We start from the raw sequence: 23,596 nt of genomic DNA, 5'->3' as shown, positions 1-23,596 counted from the left end.
TAGAAAAGACTAGAGATTTTTTAGACGGCAGCAGGTTGAAAGATGGCGGCTAAAGATATCTTAGTAAATTACACCGAGGATATGGAAACATTAGAAGAAAGCGTTTTGCAATCTATTAAAAATATTCATGGAAGAAAGAAACGTGCAGATATGGACAGTATTATTGTTGAGTCGAAAGAATTCAGTCCAGAAAAGGTAAAATATACTGTTCAACGACTTTGCGATACTGATAAACTTTTTCTCATAAACAGACGAGGATTACCTAGCTATAGGATAAGTAAAAACATTTTTACTGGCAAAATTACGAGTGTTGATAGGGAAGAAGGAGAAGATGATATCCAAGAACCAGATGAAAAAGTAGACCACCTCGATCTTCTCGCTCAGGAACTACAACAGGTTAAAAACTTTGAAGTTTTAAAAGAAATAGTTAAAATGGTATCGGACCTGAAAGAATACGTCTCGTATGAAGTCGGTAAATTAAGAAGAAATATGGTAAATGATTTGGTTGTTCACTTGAAGGAAGAAAACGATTTTTTAAAAAACGAGATAAAAGAATCTCAAAGTTTGTTGAGGGACGTTTTGTTACAAGACATAAACATAAATAATTATGAAAAAATTAAAAACAAATCAGAAACCAATGATTGGAACGAAGTAAAGAAAGGTCCCTCGGGAAAAATAGAGAAACGATATAATAATAGATTCAGTCTTTCAAATCGGTTTAGTACACTTCAGAACGAACAAAACAACAATAATCACTATGACGCACAACCACTTACGAATAATCAAAGTTACGCACCACCACAACCAAATAAATCTATAAGAAGACCAAATCCCGTTATTAACCTTTCTCCAGAAAAAGTTTTTATTTCAAGTGTTATTATCTGTACTCGTATTGATTTTGAGTTTATCAAATCGTTAAATCATATACTTGAGAACGAGGCAAAGAAATATGGCTATATTTTTATCGACAATAGTAATATTATGGAATCTAATTTATGGAAAGATGGATTACATCTAATGGAAAGTGGTAAAGTTTTGTTAGCTAATAATTTCTTATATTATATAAATAATTTTTTAGGTCTGGATTTTATAGAAACGAATGTATACTGATTTCTGATAGGATAAGCACTGAACTTACGGCATCCTGCTCCCAGGGTGTAACACATCCATATGGGGTTACTTCTTCTGAATGCAATAAGGAATTAAATGATCAATTTGAGACTGACCAATCACATGATTCTACATATAATTTACAAAATTCTCTGAAAAATGTCTGTGATATTAGAATCAAAAATCCTTTCAATCTATTGATAGGATATTTGAATATAAATAGTTTAAGGAAAAAAATAATTGACTTAAGGGAAATCTTTGTGAAATTTGCTCCAGATTATTTTGTATTATCTGAAACAAAATTAGATAGTACTTTTCCAAATAGTCAATTTACTATTGATGATTATGAATTAAGATCTAGAAAAGATCGGGATAAAAATGGGGGTGGGCTAATTGAGTATGTAAAAAAGGGAGTGGTTTGTAAGCAAATAAACATAGCTAACCTTACAAGTAATGAAATTATATGTTCTGAGCTAAACGTCAGAAACAAAAAATGGACTATTATCACCCTTTATCGTCCACCACGTCATTCTAATCTTCAAAGTTTTTTTGAAGATTTGGAGAAAATTCTAAACAAAACACTCTCATTTTGTGATAACATCATTGTGATGGGGGACATAAACATTGATACTCATAATAAAAACGAAATAATAAATTATCATTACATAACTTCTCTTTGCGATACTTTTGACCTAAAAAACTTAGTCAAAGACAAAACATGTTTTGCAAGTGAACAAGGAACATCAATTGATGTTATTTTAACAAATAAACAAAGGTCTTTTCAAAACACTATGGTTACTGAGACTGGACTCAGTGACCATCATCTGATGATTACAACTTTCCTAAGATCTCATCTGGTAAGATTGAAACCAAAACTAATTGTTTATAGAAGTAACAGAAAGTTTGATAAGAGAAAGTTTCTTTCTGATGTTAGGAATACACGTTTTGATTTTAATGAAAATGACCCTGCTTCAAATTACGACCACTTGACAAAAACGTTTAGTTCTATTATTGAAAAGCATGCCCCGTTAAAACAGAAACTGCTCAGGGGAAATGAAGCACCTTTTATGAATAAAGAACTTAGGCAAGCCATTTATACCAGGTCAAGATTTAAAAACCGATACAATAAAGATCCTACTGAAGAAAACAAGATTAACTATAAAAAACAACGAAATAAGTGTGTTGGACTCAGAAAGAAAGCCATAAAAATGTATTTTAAAAATGTTATAGATTCTGGGATTGTAGAAAATAAAACTTTTTGGAAAACTATTAAGCCGTTTATAACCAATAAAAGTGGTTTGAACAATGATAACATTATGATTATCAAAGATGGTGCTCAGATAACCAATGACAGTGAGCTTGCTGAATTATTTAATGAACACTATATTAACATTGTAGAAAAAAGTAGTGGAACCAAGCCAATATCAATTGATTATCGAAATTCCTTAGACAAAGAGAGACTAATTAATGAGATAATTAAAACATACGAGAGTCATCCGAGTATTGTCAAAATTAAAGCCTGCAACGAAAATATAAATTTTTTTAACTTTGAGGAGGTAGATGACAACACAATCAAAAAACTTTTTACTAATTTAAACATAAATTCCTCTCCAGGTAGAGACAAAATACCCCCAAAGCTTGTGAAGTTAGCTAGTGAATATCTGATTGGCCCATTGAAAAATGCTATAAACAGCAGCATAAAATTGAATATTTTTCCCGATGGAGCCAAACGTGCAACGGTAGCACCTCTTGACAAAGGAGGCAAAGACAAACATAGCATTAAAAATTTTAGACCTGTCAGTGTGTTGAATGTATTTTCAAAATTCTATGAAAACATAATGAAGGATCAAATCATGTCTTTCATAGAATCGAAACTTTCAATATTTTTGTCAGCCTATCGGAAAAACTATAACACACAGCATGTCTTAATTCGTTTACTAGAAGAATGGAAAAAAAAACTTGATAAGAATTACGTGGTTGGTGCAGTCTTAATGGATCTATCAAAAGCATTCGATTGTGTGCCACATGATTTACTAATCGCTAAACTTGAGGCATATGGATTTGAAATTAATGCCCTGAAATTTGTCCTGTCATACCTAACAAATAGAGAACAATCTACTCGTATAAACGGACACTACAGTCTTTTCCAAATGATTCTTTCAGGCGTGCCGCAAGGATCAATCTTAGGCCCGATAATTTTTAATATTTTTCTTAACGATATTTTTCTTTTTATAACCAGAAGTGACCTACACAACTATGCTGATGATAATACATTGTCAAGCTTTTCCAATTCAATTCCAAACCTCATTAAAATTTTAGAAGGTGAGTCTGAGCAGGCGTTAGCATGGCTACATGAAAATAAAATGATTGCTAACCCTGACAAATTTCAATGCATTATAATCAGCAAAGATAGGATAGAAAACACAAGTAGTAAACTGATAAGAATCGGAGATAAAAACATATATTCGCAAGACACAGTCAAACTGTTAGGAGTTAAAATTGACAATAACCTTAGATTTGATCAGCACTTAAATGAGGTTTGCAAGAAAGCATCTGCGCAACTAAATGCTTTGTATAGATTTAAAAACATACTTCCTTTTAAAGCTAAGAGTGTCTTAGCAGAAAGCTTTGTGTATTCAAACTTTAACTACTGTCCACTTATTTGGAATTTCTCATCTTCAAAATCACTTTCTAGGGTCGAAAAACTCCATAAGCGAGCCCTAAAATTTGTAGATAGCGGATATTCAGAGAGAAAAGAAAGGTACATTTCTACCAAGAACAAAAGTAACTACATGAAAATTATGCGAATACGAAATCTATGTATAGAGATTTTTAAATCTCTTAATAATTTAAATCCGCCATTTATGTTAGACATCTTTCAACGCAGCGAAACAAACAGGCCAGTACGAAGTCAATATTTAAATAATCTTAAAACATTGAACTTTAATACAAAAAATTTTGGGGAAAAATGTCTTCGCTCATTGGGGCCTAAAATTTGGAATACTTTACCTTCCGAATTGAAAAGTTGTAACAGCCTTAAAAAATTTAAAACGAAACTAAAGGAGTATGATTTCAGTCACTCGGTCTATTTAAATATTTTTTCTTAATTTTTATACATTTTTCATAAAACCATAAACAAATTTTTGTCGGATTTGATTAGTTTCCTGTATATTTATAAGTATGTATTTATTTATTTTTTTATATCAGGAAGCTATATGTACATAGTTATTTCTCCGACGTTAAATAAATTAAGAAGAAGAAGAAGAAGACTGCAAAAGGCCATATTACAGCCTTTATAGGACTGTGCACGCAGTTAAGAGTGTTGTAAGGCAGCGGCGCTAATAAAAACGACTTGGGACGTTGTAGCGCATTGAGAATGGAAGGACTAGTCCAATGGTAACCTGCGCAGACAGGTGAAACCGCGTGATTGATGTGCGAAGTTTTTATTAGACTGCAAAAGGCCATATTGCAGCCTTTATAGGACTGTGCACGTAGTTAAGAGTGTTGTAAGGCAGCGGCGCTAATGAAAACGACTTGGGACGTGATAGCGCATTGAGACTGGAACGACAAGTCCAATGGTAACCAGTGCAGGCAGCTGAAACCGCGTGATTTACGTGTGCGGCCTTTATTGGACTGCAAAAAGGTATATTACGGTCTTTATAGGACTGTGCACGTAGTTAAGAGTGTTCTAAGGCCATGGCGCTAAAGAAAACCACTTGGAACGTTGTAGTGCATCGAGACTAGAAGGAACAGTCCAATGGTAACCTGCGCAGGCAGATGGAACCACGACATTTACGTGTGAGGCTTTTGTTAGACTGCAAAAGGCCATATTACAGCCTTTATAGGACTGTGCACGTAGTTAAGAGTGTTGTAAGGCAATGGCGCTATTGAAAATGACTTGGGACGTTGTAGTGCATTGAGACTGGCAGGAATAGTCCAATGCTAACCTGCGCAGGCAGATGGAACCACGTGATTTACGTGTGCGGACTTTATTGGACTGCAAAAAGGTATATTCGGTCTTTATAGGACTGTGCACGTAGTTAAGAGTGTTCTAAGTCAACGGCGCTAATGAAAACGACTTGGGACGTTGTAGCGCATTGAGACTGGAACGACAAGTCCAATGGTAACCTGCGCAGGCAGGTGAAAACACGTGACTTACGTGTGAAGCCTTTATTAGAGTGCAAAAAGCCATATTACGGCCTTTATAGGACTGTGCACATAGTTAAGAGAGTTCTAAGGCCACAGCGCTGAGGAAAACCACTTGGAACGTTGTAGTGCATCGAGACTAGAAGGAACAGTCCAATGGTAACCTGCGCAGGCAGATGGAACCACGAGATTTACGTGTGAGGCCTTTATTAGACTGCAAATGGCTATACACCCTTTATTGCACTGTGCACGTAGTTAAGAGTGTTGTAAGGCAACAGCGCTAATGAAAACGACTTGGGACGTTGTAGTGCATTGAGACGGGAAGGACTAGTCCAATGGTAACCTGCGCAGGCAGGTGGAACGACGTGATTTACGTGTGAAGCCTTTATTAGACTGCAAAAGGCCATATTACGGCCTTTATAGGACTGTGCACATAGTTAAGAGAGTTCTAAGGCCACAGCGCTGAGGAAAACCTCTTGGAACGTTGTAGTGCAATGAGACTGGAAGGAATAGTCCAATGGTAACCTGCGCAGGCAGATGGAACCACGCGATTTACGTGTGAGGCTTTTATTAGACTGCAAAAGGCCATATTACAGCCTTTATGTGACTGTGCACGTAGTTAAGAGTGTTCTAAGGCAACGGCGCTAATGAAAACGACTTGGGACGTTAGAGCGCATTGAGACTGGAACGGCTAGTCCAATGGTAACCTGCGCAGGCAGGTGAAACCACGTGATTTACGTGTGAAGCCTTTATTAGACTGCAAAAAGCCATATTACGGCCTTTATAGGACTGTGCACATAGTTAAGAGAGTTCTAAGGCCACAGCGCTGAGGAAAACCACTTGGAACGTTGTAGTGCATTGAGACTGGAAGGAATAGTCCAATTGTAACCTGCGCAGGCAGGTGAAACCACGTGATTTACGTGTGAAGCCTTTATTAGACTGCAAAAGGCCATATTACGGCCTTTATAGGACTGTGCACATAGTTAAGAGAGTTCTAAGGCCACAGCGCTGAGGAAAACCTCTTGGAACGTTGTAGTGCAATGAGACTTGAAGGAATAGTCCAATGGTAACCTGCGCAGGCAGATGGAACCACGCGATTTACGTGTAAGGCTTTTATTAGACTGCAAAAAGCCATATTACAACCTTTATATGACTGTGCACGTTGTTAAGAGTGTTCTAAGGCAACAGCGCTAATGAAAACGACTTGGGACGTAGTAGCGCATTGAGACTGAAAGGACTAGTCAATGGTAACCTGCGCAGGCAGGTGAAACCACGTGATTTACGTGTGAAGCCTTTATTAGACTGCAAAAGGCCATATTACGGCCTTTATTGGACTGTGCACATAGTTAAGAGAGTTCTAAGGCCACAGCGCTGAGGAAAACCACTTGGAACGTTGTAGTGCATTGAGACTGGAAGGAATAGTCCAATTGTAACCTGCGCAGGCAGGTGAAACCACGTGATTTACGTGCAAGGCCTTTATCAGACTGCAAAAGGCCATATTACAGCCTTTATAGGACTGTGCACGCAGTTAAGAGTGTTGTAAGGCAGCGGCGCTAATAAAAACGACTTGGGACGTTGTAGCGCATTGAGAATGGAAGGACTAGTCCAATGGTAACCTGCGCAGACAGGTGAAACCGCGTGATTGATGTGCGAAGTTTTTATTAGACTGCAAAAGGCCATATTGCAGCCTTTATAGGACTGTGCACGTAGTTAAGAGTGTTGTAAGGCCACAGCGCTGAGGAAAACCACTTGGAACGTTGTAGTGCATTGAGACTGGCAGGAATAGTCCAATGCTAACCTGCGCAGGCATGTGAAACCACGTGATTTACGTGTGAGGCCTTTATTAGACTGCAAATGGCTATAAACTCTTTATTGGACTGTGCACGTAGTTAGGAGTGTTGTAAGGCAACAGCGCTAATGAAAACGACTTTGGACGTTGTAGCGCATTGAGACTGGAAGGACTAGTCAATGGTAACCTGCGCAGGCAGGTGAAACCACGTGATTTACGTGTGAAGCCTTTATTAGACTGCAAAAAGCCATATTACGGCCTTTATAGGACTGTGCACATAGTTAAGAGAGTTCTAAGGCTACAGCGCTGAGGAAAACCTCTTGGAACGTTGTAGTGCAATGAGACTGGAAGGAATAGTCCAATGGTAACCTGCGCAGGCAGTTGGAACCACGCGATTTACGTGTGAGGCTTTTATTAGACTGCAAAAGGCCATATTACAGCCTTTATATGACTGTGCACGTAGTTAAGAGTGTTCTAAGGCAACGGCGCTAATGAAAACGACTTGGGACGTTAGAGCGCATTGAGACTGGAACGGCTAGTCCAATGGTAACCTGCGCAGGCAGGTGAAACCACGTGATTTACGTGTTAAGCCTTTATTAGACTGCAAAAAGCCATATTACGGCCTTTATAGGACTGTGCACATAGTTAAGAGAGTTCTAAGGCCACAGCGCTGAGGAAAACCACTTGGAACGTTGTAGTGCATTGAGACTGGAAGGAATAGTCCAATGGTAACCTGCGCAGGCAGGTGAAACCACGTGATTTACGTGTGAAGCCTTTATTAGACTGCAAAAGGCCATATTACGGCCTTTATAGGACTGTGCACATAGTTAAGAGAGTTCTAAGGCCACAGCGCTGAGGAAAACCTCTTGGAACGTTGTAGTGCAATGAGACTTGAAGGAATAGTCCAATGGTAACCTGCGCAGGCAGATGGAACCACGCGATTTACGTGTAAGGCTTTTATTAGACTGCAAAAAGCCATATTACAACCTTTATATGACTGTGCACGTTGTTAAGAGTGTTCTAAGGCAACAGCGCTAATGAAAACGACTTGGGACGTAGTAGCGCATTGAGACTGAAAGGACTAGTCAATGGTAACCTGCGCAGGCAGGTGAAACCACGTGATTTACGTGTGAAGCCTTTATTAGACTGCAAAAGGCCATATTACGGCCTTTATTGGACTGTGCACATAGTTAAGAGAGTTCTAAGGCCACAGCGCTGAGGAAAACCACTTGGAACGTTGTAGTGCATTGAGACTGGAAGGAATAGTCCAATTGTAACCTGCGCAGGCAGGTGAAACCACGTGATTTACGTGCAAGGCCTTTATCAGACTGCAAAAGGCCATATTACAGCCTTTATAGGACTGTGCACGCAGTTAAGAGTGTTGTAAGGCAGCGGCGCTAATAAAAACGACTTGGGACGTTGTAGCGCATTGAGAATGGAAGGACTAGTCCAATGGTAACCTGCGCAGACAGGTGAAACCGCGTGATTGATGTGCGAAGTTTTTATTAGACTGCAAAAGGCCATATTGCAGCCTTTATAGGACTGTGCACGTAGTTAAGAGTGTTGTAAGGCAGCGGCGCTAATGAAAACGACTTGGGACGTGATAGCGCATTGAGACTGGAACGACAAGTCCAATGGTAACCAGTGCAGGCAGCTGAAACCGCGTGATTTACGTGTGCGGCCTTTATTGGACTGCAAAAAGGTATATCACGGTCTTTATAGGACTGTGCACGTAGTTAAGAGTGTTGTAAGGCAATGGCGCTATTGAAAATGACTTGGGACGTTGTAGTGCATTGAGACTGGCAGGAATAGTCCAATGGTAACCTGCGCAGGCAGATGGAACCACGTGATTTACGTGTGCGGAATTTATTGGACTGCAAAAGGCCATATTACAGCCTTTATAGGACTGTGCACGTAGTTAAGAGTGTTGTAAGGCCACAGCGCTGAGGAAAACCACTTGGAACGTTGTAGTGCATTGAGACTGGCAGGAATAGTCCAATGGTAACCTGCGCAGGCAAATGGAACCACGAGATTTTCGTGTGAGGCTTTTGTTAGACTTCAAAAGGCCATATTACAGCCTTTATAGGACTGTGCACGTAGTTAAGAGTGTTGTAAGGCCACAGCGCTGAGGAAAACCACTTGGAACGTTGTAGTGCATTGAGACTGGCAGGAATAGTCCAATGCTAACCTGCGCAGGCATGTGAAACCACGTGATTTACGTGTGAGGCCTTTATTAGACTGCAAATGGCTATACACTCTTTATTGGACTGTGCACGTAGTTAGGAGTGTTGTAAGGCAACAGCGCTAATGAAAACGACTTTGGACGTTGTAGCGCATTGAGACTGGAAGGACTAGTCAATGGTAACCTGCGCAGGCAGGTGAAACCACGTGATTTACGTGTGAAGCCTTTATTAGACTGCAAAAAGCCATATTACGGCCTTTATAGGACTGTGCACATAGTTAAGAGAGTTCTAAGGCTACAGCGCTGAGGAAAACCTCTTGGAACGTTGTAGTGCAATGAGACTGGAAGGAATAGTCCAATGGTAACCTGCGCAGGCAGTTGGAACCACGCGATTTACGTGTGAGGCTTTTATTAGACTGCAAAAGGCCATATTACAGCCTTTATATGACTGTGCACGTAGTTAAGAGTGTTCTAAGGCAACGGCGCTAATGAAAACGACTTGGGACGTTAGAGCGCATTGAGACTGGAACGGCTAGTCCAATGGTAACCTGCGCAGGCAGGTGAAACCACGTGATTTACGTGTTAAGCCTTTATTAGACTGCAAAAAGCCATATTACGGCCTTTATAGGACTGTGCACATAGTTAAGAGAGTTCTAAGGCCACAGCGCTGAGGAAAACTACTTGGAACGTTGTAGTGCATTGAGACTGGAAGGAATAGTCCAATGGTAACCTGCGCAGGCAGATGGAACCACGTGATTTACGTGTGAGGCTTTTATTAGACTGCAAAAAGCCATATTACAACCTTTATATGACTGTACACGTTGTTAAGAGTGTTCTAAGGCAACAGCGCTAATGAAAACGACTTGGGGCGTTGTAGCGCATTGAGACTGGAAGGACTAGTCAATGGTAACCTGAGCAGGCAGGTGAAACCACGTGATTTACGTGTGAAACCTTTATTAGACTGCAAAAGGCCATATTACGGCCTTTATTGGACTGTGCACATAGTTAAGAGAGTTCTAAGGCCACAGCGCTGAGGAAAACCACTTGGAACGTTGTAGTGCAATGAGACTGGAAGGAATAGTCCAATGGTAACCTGCGCAGGCAGATGCAACCACGCGATTTACGTGTGAGGCTTTTATTAGACTGCAAAAGGCCATATTGCAGCCTTTATAGGACTGTGCACGTAGTAAAGAGTGTTGTAAGGCAATGGCGCTATTGAAAATGACTTGGGACGTTGTAGTGCATTGAGACTGGCAGGAATAGTCCAATGGTAACCTGCGCAGGCAGATGGAACCGCGTGATTTACGTGTGCGGCCTTTATTGGACTGCAAAAAGGTATATCACGGTCTTTATAGGACTGTGCACGTAGTTAAGAGTGTTGTAAGGCAATGGCGCTATTGAAAATGACTTGGGACGTTGTAGTGCATTGAGACTGGCAGGAATAGTCCAATGGTAACCTGCGCAGGCAGATGGAACCACGTGATTTACGTGTGCGGAATTTATTGGACTGCAAAAGGCCATATTACAGCCTTTATAGGACTGTGCACGTAGTTAAGAGTGTTGTAAGGCCACAGCGCTGAGGAAAACCACTTGGAACGTTGTAGTGCATTGAGACTGGCAGGAATAGTCCAATGGTAACCTGCGCAGGCAAATGGAACCACGAGATTTTCGTGTGAGGCTTTTGTTAGACTTCAAAAGGCCATATTACAGCCTTTATAGGACTGTGCACGTAGTTAAGAGTGTTGTAAGGCCACAGCGCTGAGGAAAACCACTTGGAACGTTGTAGTGCATTGTGACTGGCAGGAATAGTCCAATGCTAACCTGCGCAGGCATGTGAAACCACGTGATTTACGTGTGAGGCCTTTATTAGACTGCAAATGGCTATACACTCTTTATTGGACTGTGCACGTAGTTAGGAGTGTTGTAAGGCAACAGCGCTAATGAAAACGACTTTGGACGTTGTAGCGCATTGAGACTGGAAGGACTAGTCAATGGTAACCTGCGCAGGCAGGTGAAACCACGTGATTTACGTGTAAAGCCTTTATTAGACTGCAAAAAGCCATATTACGGCCTTTATAGGACTGTGCACATAGTTAAGAGAGTTCTAAGGCTACAGCGCTGAGGAAAACCTCTTGGAACGTTGTAGTGCAATGAGACTGGAAGGAATAGTCCAATGGTAACCTGCGCAGGCAGTTGGAACCACGCGATTTACGTGTGAGGCTTTTATTAGACTGCAAAAGGCCATATTACAGCCTTTATATGACTGTGCACGTAGTTAAGAGTGTTCTAAGGCAACGGCGCTAATGAAAACGACTTGGGACGTTAGAGCGCATTGAGACTGGAACGGCTAGTCCAATGGTAACCTGCGCAGGCAGGTGAAACCACGTGATTTACGTGTTAAGCCTTTATTAGACTGCAAAAAGCCATATTACGGCCTTTATAGGACTGTGCACATAGTTAAGAGAGTTCTAAGGCCACAGCGCTGAGGAAAACCACTTGGAACGTTGTAGTGCATTGAGACTGGAAGGAATAGTCCAATGGTAACCTGCGCAGGCAGGTGAAACCACGTGATTTACGTGTGAAGCCTTTATTAGACTGCAAAAGGCCATATTACGGCCTTTATAGGACTGTGCACATAGTTAAGAGAGTTCTAAGGCCACAGCGCTGAGGAAAACCTCTTGGAACGTTGTAGTGCAATGAGACTTGAAGGAATAGTCCAATGGTAACCTGCGCAGGCAGATGGAACCACGCGATTTACGTGTAAGGCTTTTATTAGACTGCAAAAAGCCATATTACAACCTTTATATGACTGTGCACGTTGTTAAGAGTGTTCTAAGGCAACAGCGCTAATGAAAACGACTTGGGACGTAGTAGCGCATTGAGACTGAAAGGACTAGTCAATGGTAACCTGCGCAGGCAGGTGAAACCACGTGATTTACGTGTGAAGCCTTTATTAGACTGCAAAAGGCCATATTACGGCCTTTATTGGACTGTGCACATAGTTAAGAGAGTTCTAAGGCCACAGCGCTGAGGAAAACCACTTGGAACGTTGTAGTGCATTGAGACTGGAAGGAATAGTCCAATTGTAACCTGCGCAGGCAGGTGAAACCACGTGATTTACGTGCAAGGCCTTTATCAGACTGCAAAAGGCCATATTACAGCCTTTATAGGACTGTGCACGCAGTTAAGAGTGTTGTAAGGCAGCGGCGCTAATAAAAACGACTTGGGACGTTGTAGCGCATTGAGAATGGAAGGACTAGTCCAATGGTAACCTGCGCAGACAGGTGAAACCGCGTGATTGATGTGCGAAGTTTTTATTAGACTGCAAAAGGCCATATTGCAGCCTTTATAGGACTGTGCACGTAGTTAAGAGTGTTGTAAGGCAGCGGCGCTAATGAAAACGACTTGGGACGTGATAGCGCATTGAGACTGGAACGACAAGTCCAATGGTAACCAGTGCAGGCAGCTGAAACCGCGTGATTTACGTGTGCGGCCTTTATTGGACTGCAAAAAGGTATATCACGGTCTTTATAGGACTGTGCACGTAGTTAAGAGTGTTGTAAGGCAATGGCGCTATTGAAAATGACTTGGGACGTTGTAGTGCATTGAGACTGGCAGGAATAGTCCAATGGTAACCTGCGCAGGCAGATGGAACCACGTGATTTACGTGTGCGGAATTTATTGGACTGCAAAAGGCCATATTACAGCCTTTATAGGACTGTGCACGTAGTTAAGAGTGTTGTAAGGCCACAGCGCTGAGGAAAACCACTTGGAACGTTGTAGTGCATTGAGACTGGCAGGAATAGTCCAATGGTAACCTGCGCAGGCAAATGGAACCACGAGATTTTCGTGTGAGGCTTTTGTTAGACTTCAAAAGGCCATATTACAGCCTTTATAGGACTGTGCACGTAGTTAAGAGTGTTGTAAGGCCACAGCGCTGAGGAAAACCACTTGGAACGTTGTAGTGCATTGAGACTGGCAGGAATAGTCCAATGCTAACCTGCGCAGGCATGTGAAACCACGTGATTTACGTGTGAGGCCTTTATTAGACTGCAAATGGCTATACACTCTTTATTGGACTGTGCACGTAGTTAGGAGTGTTGTAAGGCAACAGCGCTAATGAAAACGACTTTGGACGTTGTAGCGCATTGAGACTGGAAGGACTAGTCAATGGTAACCTGCGCAGGCAGGTGAAACCACGTGATTTACGTGTGAAGCCTTTATTAGACTGCAAAAAGCCATATTACGGCCTTTATAGGACTGTGCACATAGTTAAGAGAGTTCTAAGGCTACAGCGCTGAGGAAAACCTCTTGGAACGTTGTAGTGCAATGAGACTGGAAGGAATAGTCCAATGGTAACCTGCGCAGGCAGTTGGAACCACGCGATTTACGTGTGAGGCTTTTATTAGACTGCAAAAGGCCATATTACAGCCTTTATATGACTGTGCACGTAGTTAAGAGTGTTCTAAGGCAACGGCGCTAATGAAAACGACTTGGGACGTTAGAGCGCATTGAGACTGGAACGGCTAGTCCAATGGTAACCTGCGCAGGCAGGTGAAACCACGTGATTTACGTGTTAAGCCTTTATTAGACTGCAAAAAGCCATATTACGGCCTTTATAGGACTGTGCACATAGTTAAGAGAGTTCTAAGGCCACAGCGCTGAGGAAAACTACTTGGAACGTTGTAGTGCATTGAGACTGGAAGGAATAGTCCAATGGTAACCTGCGCAGGCAGATGGAACCACGTGATTTACGTGTGAGGCTTTTATTAGACTGCAAAAAGCCATATTACAACCTTTATATGACTGTACACGTTGTTAAGAGTGTTCTAAGGCAACAGCGCTAATGAAAACGACTTGGGGCGTTGTAGCGCATTGAGACTGGAAGGACTAGTCAATGGTAACCTGAGCAGGCAGGTGAAACCACGTGATTTACGTGTGAAGCCTTTATTAGACTGCAAAAGGCCATATTACGGCCTTTATTGGACTGTGCACATAGTTAAGAGAGTTCTAAGGCCACAGCGCTGAGGAAAACCACTTGGAACGTTGTAGTGCAATGAGACTGGAAGGAATAGTCCAATGGTAACCTGCGCAGGCAGATGCAACCACGCGATTTACGTGTGAGGCTTTTATTAGACTGCAAAAAGCCATATTGCAGCCTTTATAGGACTGTGCACGTAGTAAAGAGTGTTGTAAGGCAGCGGCGCTAATGAAAACGACTTGGGACGTGATAGCGCATTGAGACTGGAACGACAAGTCCAATGGTAACCAGTGCAGGCAGCTGAAACCGCGTGATTTACGTGTGCGGCCTTTATTGGACTGCAAAAAGGTATATTACGGTCTTTATAGGACTGTGCACGTAGTTAAGAGTGTTGTAAGGCCACAGCGCTGAGGAAAACCACTTGGAACGTTGTAGTGCATTGAGACTGGCAGGAATAGTCCAATGGTAACCTGCGCAGGCAGGTGAAACCACGTGATTTACGTGTGAGGCCTATATTAGACTGCAAATGGCTATACACCCTTTATTGGACTGTGCACGTAGTTAGGAGTGTTGTAAGGCAACAGCGCTAATGAAAACGACTTTGGACGTTGTAGCGCATTGAGACTGGAAGGACTAGTCGATGGTAACCTGCGCAGACAGGTGAAACCACGTGATTTACGTGTGAAGCCTTTATTAGACTGCAAAAGGCCATATTGCAGCCTTTATAGGACTGTGCACGTAGTTAAGAGAGTTCTAAGGCCACAGCGCTGAGGAAAACCTCTTGGAACGTTGTAGTGCAATGAGACTGGAAGGAATAGTCCAATGGCAACCTGCGCAGGCAGATAGAACCACGCGATTTACGTGTGAGGCTTTTATTAGACTTCAAACGGCCATATTACAGCCTTTATATGACTGTGCACGTAGTTAAGAGTGTTCTAAGGCAACGGCGCTAATGAAAACGACTTGGGACGTTAGAGCGCATTGAGACTGGAACGGCTAGTCCAATAGTAACCTGCGCAGGCAGGTGAAACCACGTGATTTACGTGTGAAGCCTTTATTAGACTGCAAAAAGCCATATTGCGGCCATTACAGGACTGTGCACATAGTTAAGAGAGTTCTAAGGCTACAGCGCTGAGGAAAACCACTTGGAACGTTGTAGTGCATTGAGACTAGAAGGAACAGTCCAATGGTAACCTGCGCAGACAGGTGAAACCGCTTGATTGACGTGCGAGGTTTTTATTAGACTGCAAAAGGCTATATTGCAGCCTTTATAGGACTGTGCACGTAGTTAAGAGTGTTGTAGGGCAGCGGCGCTAATGAAAACGACTTGGAACGTTAGAGCGCATTGAGACTGGAACGGCTAGTCCAATGGTAACCTGCGCAGGCAGGTGAAACCACGTGATTTACGTGTAAGGCCTTTATTAGACTGCAAATGGCTATACACCCTTTATAGGACTGTGCACGCAGTTAAAAGTGTTGTAAGGCAGCGGCGCTAATAAAAACGACTTGGGACGTTGTAGCGCATTGAGAATGGAAGGACTAGTCCAATGGTAACCTGCGCAGACAGGTGAAACCGCGTGATTGATGTGCAAAGTTTTTATTAGACTGCAAAAGGCCATATTGCAGCCTTTATAGGACTGTGCACGTAGTTAAGAGTGTTGTAAGGCAGCGGCGCTAATGAAAACGACTTGGGACGTGATAGCGCATTGAGACTGGAACGACAAGTCCAATGGTAACCTCTGCAGACAGGTGAAACCACGTGATTTACGAGCAAGGCCTTTATTAGACTGCAAAAGGCCATATTACAGCCTTCATAGGACTGTGCACGCAGTTAAGAGTGTTGTAAGGCAGCGGCGCTAATAAAACGACTTGGGACGTTGTAGCGCATTGAGAATGGAAGGACTAGTCCAATGGTAACCTCTGCAGACAGGTGAAACCACGTGATTTACGTGCAAGGCCTTTATTAGACTGCAAAAGGCCATATTACAGCCTTCATAGGACTGTGCACGCAGTTAAGAGTGTTGTAAGGCAGCGGCGCTAATAAAACGACTTGGGACGTTGTAGCGCATTGAGAATGGAAGGACTAGTCCAATGGTAACCTGCGCAGACAGGTGAAACTGCGTGATTGACGTGCGAGGTTTTTATTAGACTGCAAAAGGCCATATTGCAGCCTTTATAGGACTGTGCACGTAGTTAAGAGTGTTCTAAGACAACGGCGCTAATGAAAACGAATTGGGACGTGGTAGCGCATTGAGACTGGAACGACAAGTCCAATGGTAACCTGCGCAGACAGGTGAAACCACGTGATTTACGTGCAAGGCCTTTATTAGACTGCAAAAGGCCATATTACAGCCTTTATAGGACTGTGCACGCAGTTAAGAGTGTTGTAAGGCAGCGGCGCTAATAAAAACGACTTGGGACGTTGTAGCGCATTGAGAATGGAAGGACTAGTCCAATGGTAACCTGCGCAGACAGGTGAAACCGCGTGATTGACGTGCGAGGTTTTTATTAGACTGCAAAAGGCCATATTGCAGCCTTTATAGGACTGTGCACGTAGTTAAGAGTGTTGTAACGCAGCGGCGCTAATGAAAACGACTTGGGACGTGGTAGCGCATTGAGACTGGAACGACAAGTCCAATGGTAACCAGTGCAGGCAGCTGAAACCGCGTGATTTACGTGTGCGGCCTTTATTGGACTGCAAAAAGGTATATTAAGGTCTTTATAGGACTGTGCACATAATTAAGAGAGTTCTAAGGCCACAGCGCTGAGGAAAACCACTTGGAACGTTGTAGTGCAATGAGACTGGAAGGAATAGTCCAATGGTAACCTGCGCAGGCAGATGGAACCACGTGATTTACGTGTGAGGCTTTTGTTAGACTGCAAAAGGCCATATTACAGCCTTTATAGGACTGTGCACGTAGTTAAGAGTGTTCTAAGGCAACGGAGCTAATGAAAACGACTTGGGACGTTGTAGCGCATTGGGACTGGAAGGACTAGTCCAATGGTAACCTGTGCAGGCAGAGGGAACCACGTGATTTACGTGTGCGGACTTTATTGGACTGCAAAAATGTATATTACGGTCTTTATAGGACTGTGCACGTAGTTAAGAGTGTTGTAAGGCAACGGCGCTAATGAAACCGACTTGGGACGTTGTAGTGCATTGAAACTGGAAGGACTAGTCCAATGGTAACCTGCGCAGGCAGGTAAAACCACGTGATTTACGTGTGAAGCCTTTATTAGACTGCAAAAAGCCATATTACGGCCATTATAGGACTGTGCACATAGTTAAGAGAGTTCTAAGGCCACAGCGCTGAGGAAAACCACTTGGAACCATTTTAGTGCATTGAGACTGGAAGGAATAGCCCAATGGTAACCTGCGCAGGCAGATGGAACCGCGTGATTTATGTGTGAGGCTTTTATTAGACTGCAAAAGGCCATATTACAGCCTTTATATGACTGTGCACGTAGTTAAGAGTGTTGTAAGACAACGGCGCTAATGAAAACGACTTGGGACGTTGTAGCGCATTGAGACTGGAAGGACTAGTCCAATGGTAACCTCTGCAGACAGGTGAAACCACGTGATTTACGTGCAAGGCCTTTATTAGACTGCAAAAGGCCATATTACAGCCTTTATAGGACTGTGCACGCAGTTAAGAGTGTTGTAAGGCAGTGGCGCTAATAAAAACGACTTGGGACGTTGTAGCGCATTGAGAATGGAAGGACTAGTCCAATGGTAACCTGCGCAGACAGGTGAAACCGCGTGATTGACGTGCGAGGTTTTTATTAGACTGCAAAAGGCCATATTGCAGCCTTTATAGGACTGTGCACGTAGTTAAGAGTGTTGTAAGGCAGCGGCGCTAATGAAAACGAATTGGGACGTGGTAGCGCATTGAGACTGGAACGACAAGTCCAATGGTAACCAGTGCAGGCAGCTGAAACCGCGTGATTTACGTGTGCGGCCTTTATTGGACTGCAAAAAGGTATATTAAGGTCTTTATAGGACTGTGCACATAATTAAGAGAGTTCTAAGGCCACAGCGCTGAGGAAAACCACTTGGAACGTTGTAGTGCAATGAGACTGGAAGGAATAGTCCAATGGTAACCTGCGCAGGCAGATGGAACCACGTGATTTACGTGTGAGGCTTTTGTTAGACTGCAAAAGGCCATATTACAGCCTTTATAGGACTGTGCACGTAGTTAAGAGTGTTCTAAGGCAACGGCGCTAATGAAAACGACTTGGGACGTTGTAGCGCATTGAGACTGGAAGGACTAGTCCAATGGTAACCTACGCAGGCAGGTAAAACCACGTGATTTACGTGTGAAGCCTTTATTAGACTGCAAAAGGCCATATTACGGCCTTTATAGGACTGTGCACATAGTTAAGAGAGTTCTAAGGCCACAGCGCTGAGGAAAACCACTTGGAACGTTGTAGTGCAATGAGACTGGAAGGAATAGTCCAATGGTAACCTGCGCAGGCAGATGGAACCACGTGATTTACGTGTGAGGCTTTTGTTAGACTGCAAAAGGCCATATTACAGCCTTTATAGGACTGTGCACGTAGTTAAGAGTGTTCTAAGGCAACGGCGCTAATGAAAACGACTTGGGACGTTGTAGCGCATTGAGACTGGAAGGACTAGTCCAATGGTAACCTACGCAGGCAGGTAAAACCACGTGATTTACGTGTGAAGCCTTTATTAGACTGCAAAAGGCCATATTACGGCCTTTATAGGACTGTGCACATAGTTAAGAGAGTTCTAAGGCCACAGCGTTGAGGAAAACCACTTGGAACGTTGTAGTGCATTGAGACTGGCAGGAATAGTCCAATGGTAACCAGTGCAGGCAGCTGAAACCGCGTGATTTACGAGTGCGGCCTTTATTGGACTGCAAAAAGGTATATTAAGGTCTTTATACGACTGTGCACATAATTAAGAGAGTTCTAAGGCCACAGCGCTGAGGAAAACCACTTGGAACGTTGTAGTGCAATGAGACTGGAAGGAATAGTCCAATGGTAACCTGCGCAGGCAGATGGAACCACGTGATTTACGTGTGAGGCTTTTGTTAGACTGCAAAAGGCTATATTACAGCCTTTATAGGACTGTGCACGTAGTTAAGAGTGTTTTAATGCAACGGAGCTAATGAAAACGACTTGGGACGTTGTAGCGCATTGGGACTGGAAGGACTAGTCCAATGGTAACCTGCGCAGACAGGTGAAACCACGTGATTTACGTGCAAGGCCTTTATTAGACTGCAAAAGGCCATATTACAGCCTTCATAGGACTGTGCACGCAGTTAAGAGTGTTGTAAGGCAGCGGCGCTAATAAAACGACTTGGGACGTTGTAGCGCATTGAGAATGGAAGGACTAGTCCAATGGTAACCTGCGCAGACAGGTGAAACTGCGTGATTGACGTGCGAGGTTTTTATTAGACTGCAAAAGGCCATATTGCAGCCTTTATAGGACTGTGCACGTAGTTAAGAGTGTTCTAAGACAACGGCGCTAATGAAAACGAATTGGGACGTGGTAGCGCATTGAGACTGGAACGACAAGTCCAATGGTAACCTGCGCAGACAGGTGAAACCACGTGATTTACGTGCAAGGCCTTTATTAGACTGCAAAAGGCCATATTACAGCCTTTATAGGACTGTGCACGCAGTTAAGAGTGTTGTAAGGCAGCGGCGCTAATAAAAACGACTTGGGACGTTGTAGCGCATTGAGAATGGAAGGACTAGTCCAATGGTAACCTGCGCAGACAGGTGAAACCGCGTGATTGACGTGCGAGGTTTTTATTAGACTGCAAAAGGCCATATTGCAGCCTTTATAGGACTGTGCACGTAGTTAAGAGTGTTGTAACGCAGCGGCGCTAATGAAAACGACTTGGGACGTGGTAGCGCATTGAGACTGGAACGACAAGTCCAATGGTAACCAGTGCAGGCAGCTGAAACCGCGTGATTTACGTGTGCGGCCTTTATTGGACTGCAAAAAGGTATATTAAGGTCTTTATAGGACTGTGCACATAATTAAGAGAGTTCTAAGGCCACAGCGCTGAGGAAAACCACTTGGAACGTTGTAGTGCAATGAGACTGGAAGGAATAGTCCAATGGTAACCTGCGCAGGCAGATGGAACCACGTGATTTACGTGTGAGGCTTTTGTTAGACTGCAAAAGGCCATATTACAGCCTTTATAGGACTGTGCACGTAGTTAAGAGTGTTCTAAGGCAACGGAGCTAATGAAAACGACTTGGGACGTTGTAGCGCATTGGGACTGGAAGGACTAGTCCAATGGTAACCTGTGCAGGCAGAGGGAACCACGTGATTTACGTGTGCGGACTTTATTGGACTGCAAAAATGTATATTACGGTCTTTATAGGACTGTGCACGTAGTTAAGAGTGTTGTAAGGCAACGGCGCTAATGAAACCGACTTGGGACGTTGTAGTGCATTGAAACTGGAAGGACTAGTCCAATGGTAACCTGCGCAGGCAGGTAAAACCACGTGATTTACGTGTGAAGCCTTTATTAGACTGCAAAAAGCCATATTACGGCCATTATAGGACTGTGCACATAGTTAAGAGAGTTCTAAGGCCACAGCGCTGAGGAAAACCACTTGGAACCATTTTAGTGCATTGAGACTGGAAGGAATAGCCCAATGGTAACCTGCGCAGGCAGATGGAACCGCGTGATTTATGTGTGAGGCTTTTATTAGACTGCAAAAGGCCATATTACAGCCTTTATATGACTGTGCACGTAGTTAAGAGTGTTGTAAGACAACGGCGCTAATGAAAACGACTTGGGACGTTGTAGCGCATTGAGACTGGAAGGACTAGTCCAATGGTAACCTCTGCAGACAGGTGAAACCACGTGATTTACGTGCAAGGCCTTTATTAGACTGCAAAAGGCCATATTACAGCCTTTATAGGACTGTGCACGCAGTTAAGAGTGTTGTAAGGCAGTGGCGCTAATAAAAACGACTTGGGACGTTGTAGCGCATTGAGAATGGAAGGACTAGTCCAATGGTAACCTGCGCAGACAGGTGAAACCGCGTGATTGACGTGCGAGGTTTTTATTAGACTGCAAAAGGCCATATTGCAGCCTTTATAGGACTGTGCACGTAGTTAAGAGTGTTGTAACGCAGCGGCGCTAATGAAAACGACTTGGGACGTGGTAGCGCATTGAGACTGGAACGACAAGTCCAATGGTAACCAGTGCAGGCAGCTGAAACCGCGTGATTTACGTGTGCGGCCTTTATTGGACTGCAAAAAGGTATATTAAGGTCTTTATAGGACTGTGCACATAATTAAGAGAGTTCTAAGGCCACAGCGCTGAGGAAAACCACTTGGAACGTTGTAGTGCAATGAGACTGGAAGGAATAGTCCAATGGTAACCTGCGCAGGCAGATGGAACCACGTGATTTACGTGTGAGGCTTTTGTTAGACTGCAAAAGGCCATATTACAGCCTTTATAGGACTGTGCACGTAGTTAAGAGTGTTCTAAGGCAACGGAGCTAATGAAAACGACTTGGGACGTTGTAGCGCATTGGGACTGGAAGGACTAGTCCAATGGTAACCTGTGCAGGCAGAGGGAACCACGTGATTTACGTGTGCGGACTTTATTGGACTGCAAAAATGTATATTACGGTCTTTATAGGACTGTGCACGTAGTTAAGAGTGTTGTAAGGCAACGGCGCTAATGAAACCGACTTGGGACGTTGTAGTGCATTGAAACTGGAAGGACTAGTCCAATGGTAACCTGCGCAGGCAGGTAAAACCACGTGATTTACGTGTGAAGCCTTTATTAGACTGCAAAAAGCCATATTACGGCCATTATAGGACTGTGCACATAGTTAAGAGAGTTCTAAGGCCACAGCGCTGAGGAAAACCACTTGGAACCATTTTAGTGCATTGAGACTGGAAGGAATAGCCCAATGGTAACCTGCGCAGGCAGATGGAACCGCGTGATTTATGTGTGAGGCTTTTATTAGACTGCAAAAGGCCATATTACAGCCTTTATATGACTGTGCACGTAGTTAAGAGTGTTGTAAGACAACGGCGCTAATGAAAACGACTTGGGACGTTGTAGCGCATTGAGACTGGAAGGACTAGTCCAATGGTAACCTCTGCAGACAGGTGAAACCACGTGATTTACGTGCAAGGCCTTTATTAGACTGCAAAAGGCCATATTACAGCCTTTATAGGACTGTGCACGCAGTTAAGAGTGTTGTAAGGCAGTGGCGCTAATAAAAACGACTTGGGACGTTGTAGCGCATTGAGAATGGAAGGACTAGTCCAATGGTAACCTGCGCAGACAGGTGAAACCGCGTGATTGACGTGCGAGGTTTTTATTAGACTGCAAAAGGCCATATTGCAGCCTTTATAGGACTGTGCACGTAGTTAAGAGTGTTGTAAGGCAGCGGCGCTAATGAAAACGAATTGGGACGTGGTAGCGCATTGAGACTGGAACGACAAGTCCAATGGTAACCAGTGCAGGCAGCTGAAACCGCGTGATTTACGTGTGCGGCCTTTATTGGACTGCAAAAAGGTATATTAAGGTCTTTATAGGACTGTGCACATAATTAAGAGAGTTCTAAGGCCACAGCGCTGAGGAAAACCACTTGGAACGTTGTAGTGCAATGAGACTGGAAGGAATAGTCCAATGGTAACCTGCGCAGGCAGATGGAACCACGTGATTTACGTGTGAGGCTTTTGTTAGACTGCAAAAGGCCATATTACAGCCTTTATAGGACTGTGCACGTAGTTAAGAGTGTTCTAAGGCAACGGCGCTAATGAAAACGACTTGGGACGTTGTAGCGCATTGAGACTGGAAGGACTAGTCCAATGGTAACCTACGCAGGCAGGTAAAACCACGTGATTTACGTGTGAAGCCTTTATTAGACTGCAAAAGGCCATATTACGGCCTTTATAGGACTGTGCACATAGTTAAGAGAGTTCTAAGGCCACAGCGCTGAGGAAAACCACTTGGAACGTTGTAGTGCAATGAGACTGGAAGGAATAGTCCAATGGTAACCTGCGCAGGCAGATGGAACCACGTGATTTACGTGTGAGGCTTTTGTTAGACTGCAAAAGGCCATATTACAGCCTTTATAGGACTGTGCACGTAGTTAAGAGTGTTCTAAGGCAACGGCGCTAATGAAAACGACTTGGGACGTTGTAGCGCATTGAGACTGGAAGGACTAGTCCAATGGTAACCTACGCAGGCAGGTAAAACCACGTGATTTACGTGTGAAGCCTTTATTAGACTGCAAAAGGCCATATTACGGCCTTTATAGGACTGTGCACATAGTTAAGAGAGTTCTAAGGCCACAGCGTTGAGGAAAACCACTTGGAACGTTGTAGTGCATTGAGACTGGCAGGAATAGTCCAATGGTAACCAGTGCA

The sequence above is a fragment of the Hydractinia symbiolongicarpus genome, chromosome 12 (assembly GCF_029227915.1).
Source record: "Hydractinia symbiolongicarpus strain clone_291-10 chromosome 12, HSymV2.1, whole genome shotgun sequence".
NCBI lineage: Eukaryota > Metazoa > Cnidaria > Hydrozoa > Anthoathecata > Hydractiniidae > Hydractinia > Hydractinia symbiolongicarpus.
This window is presented reverse-complemented; position numbering follows the sequence as displayed.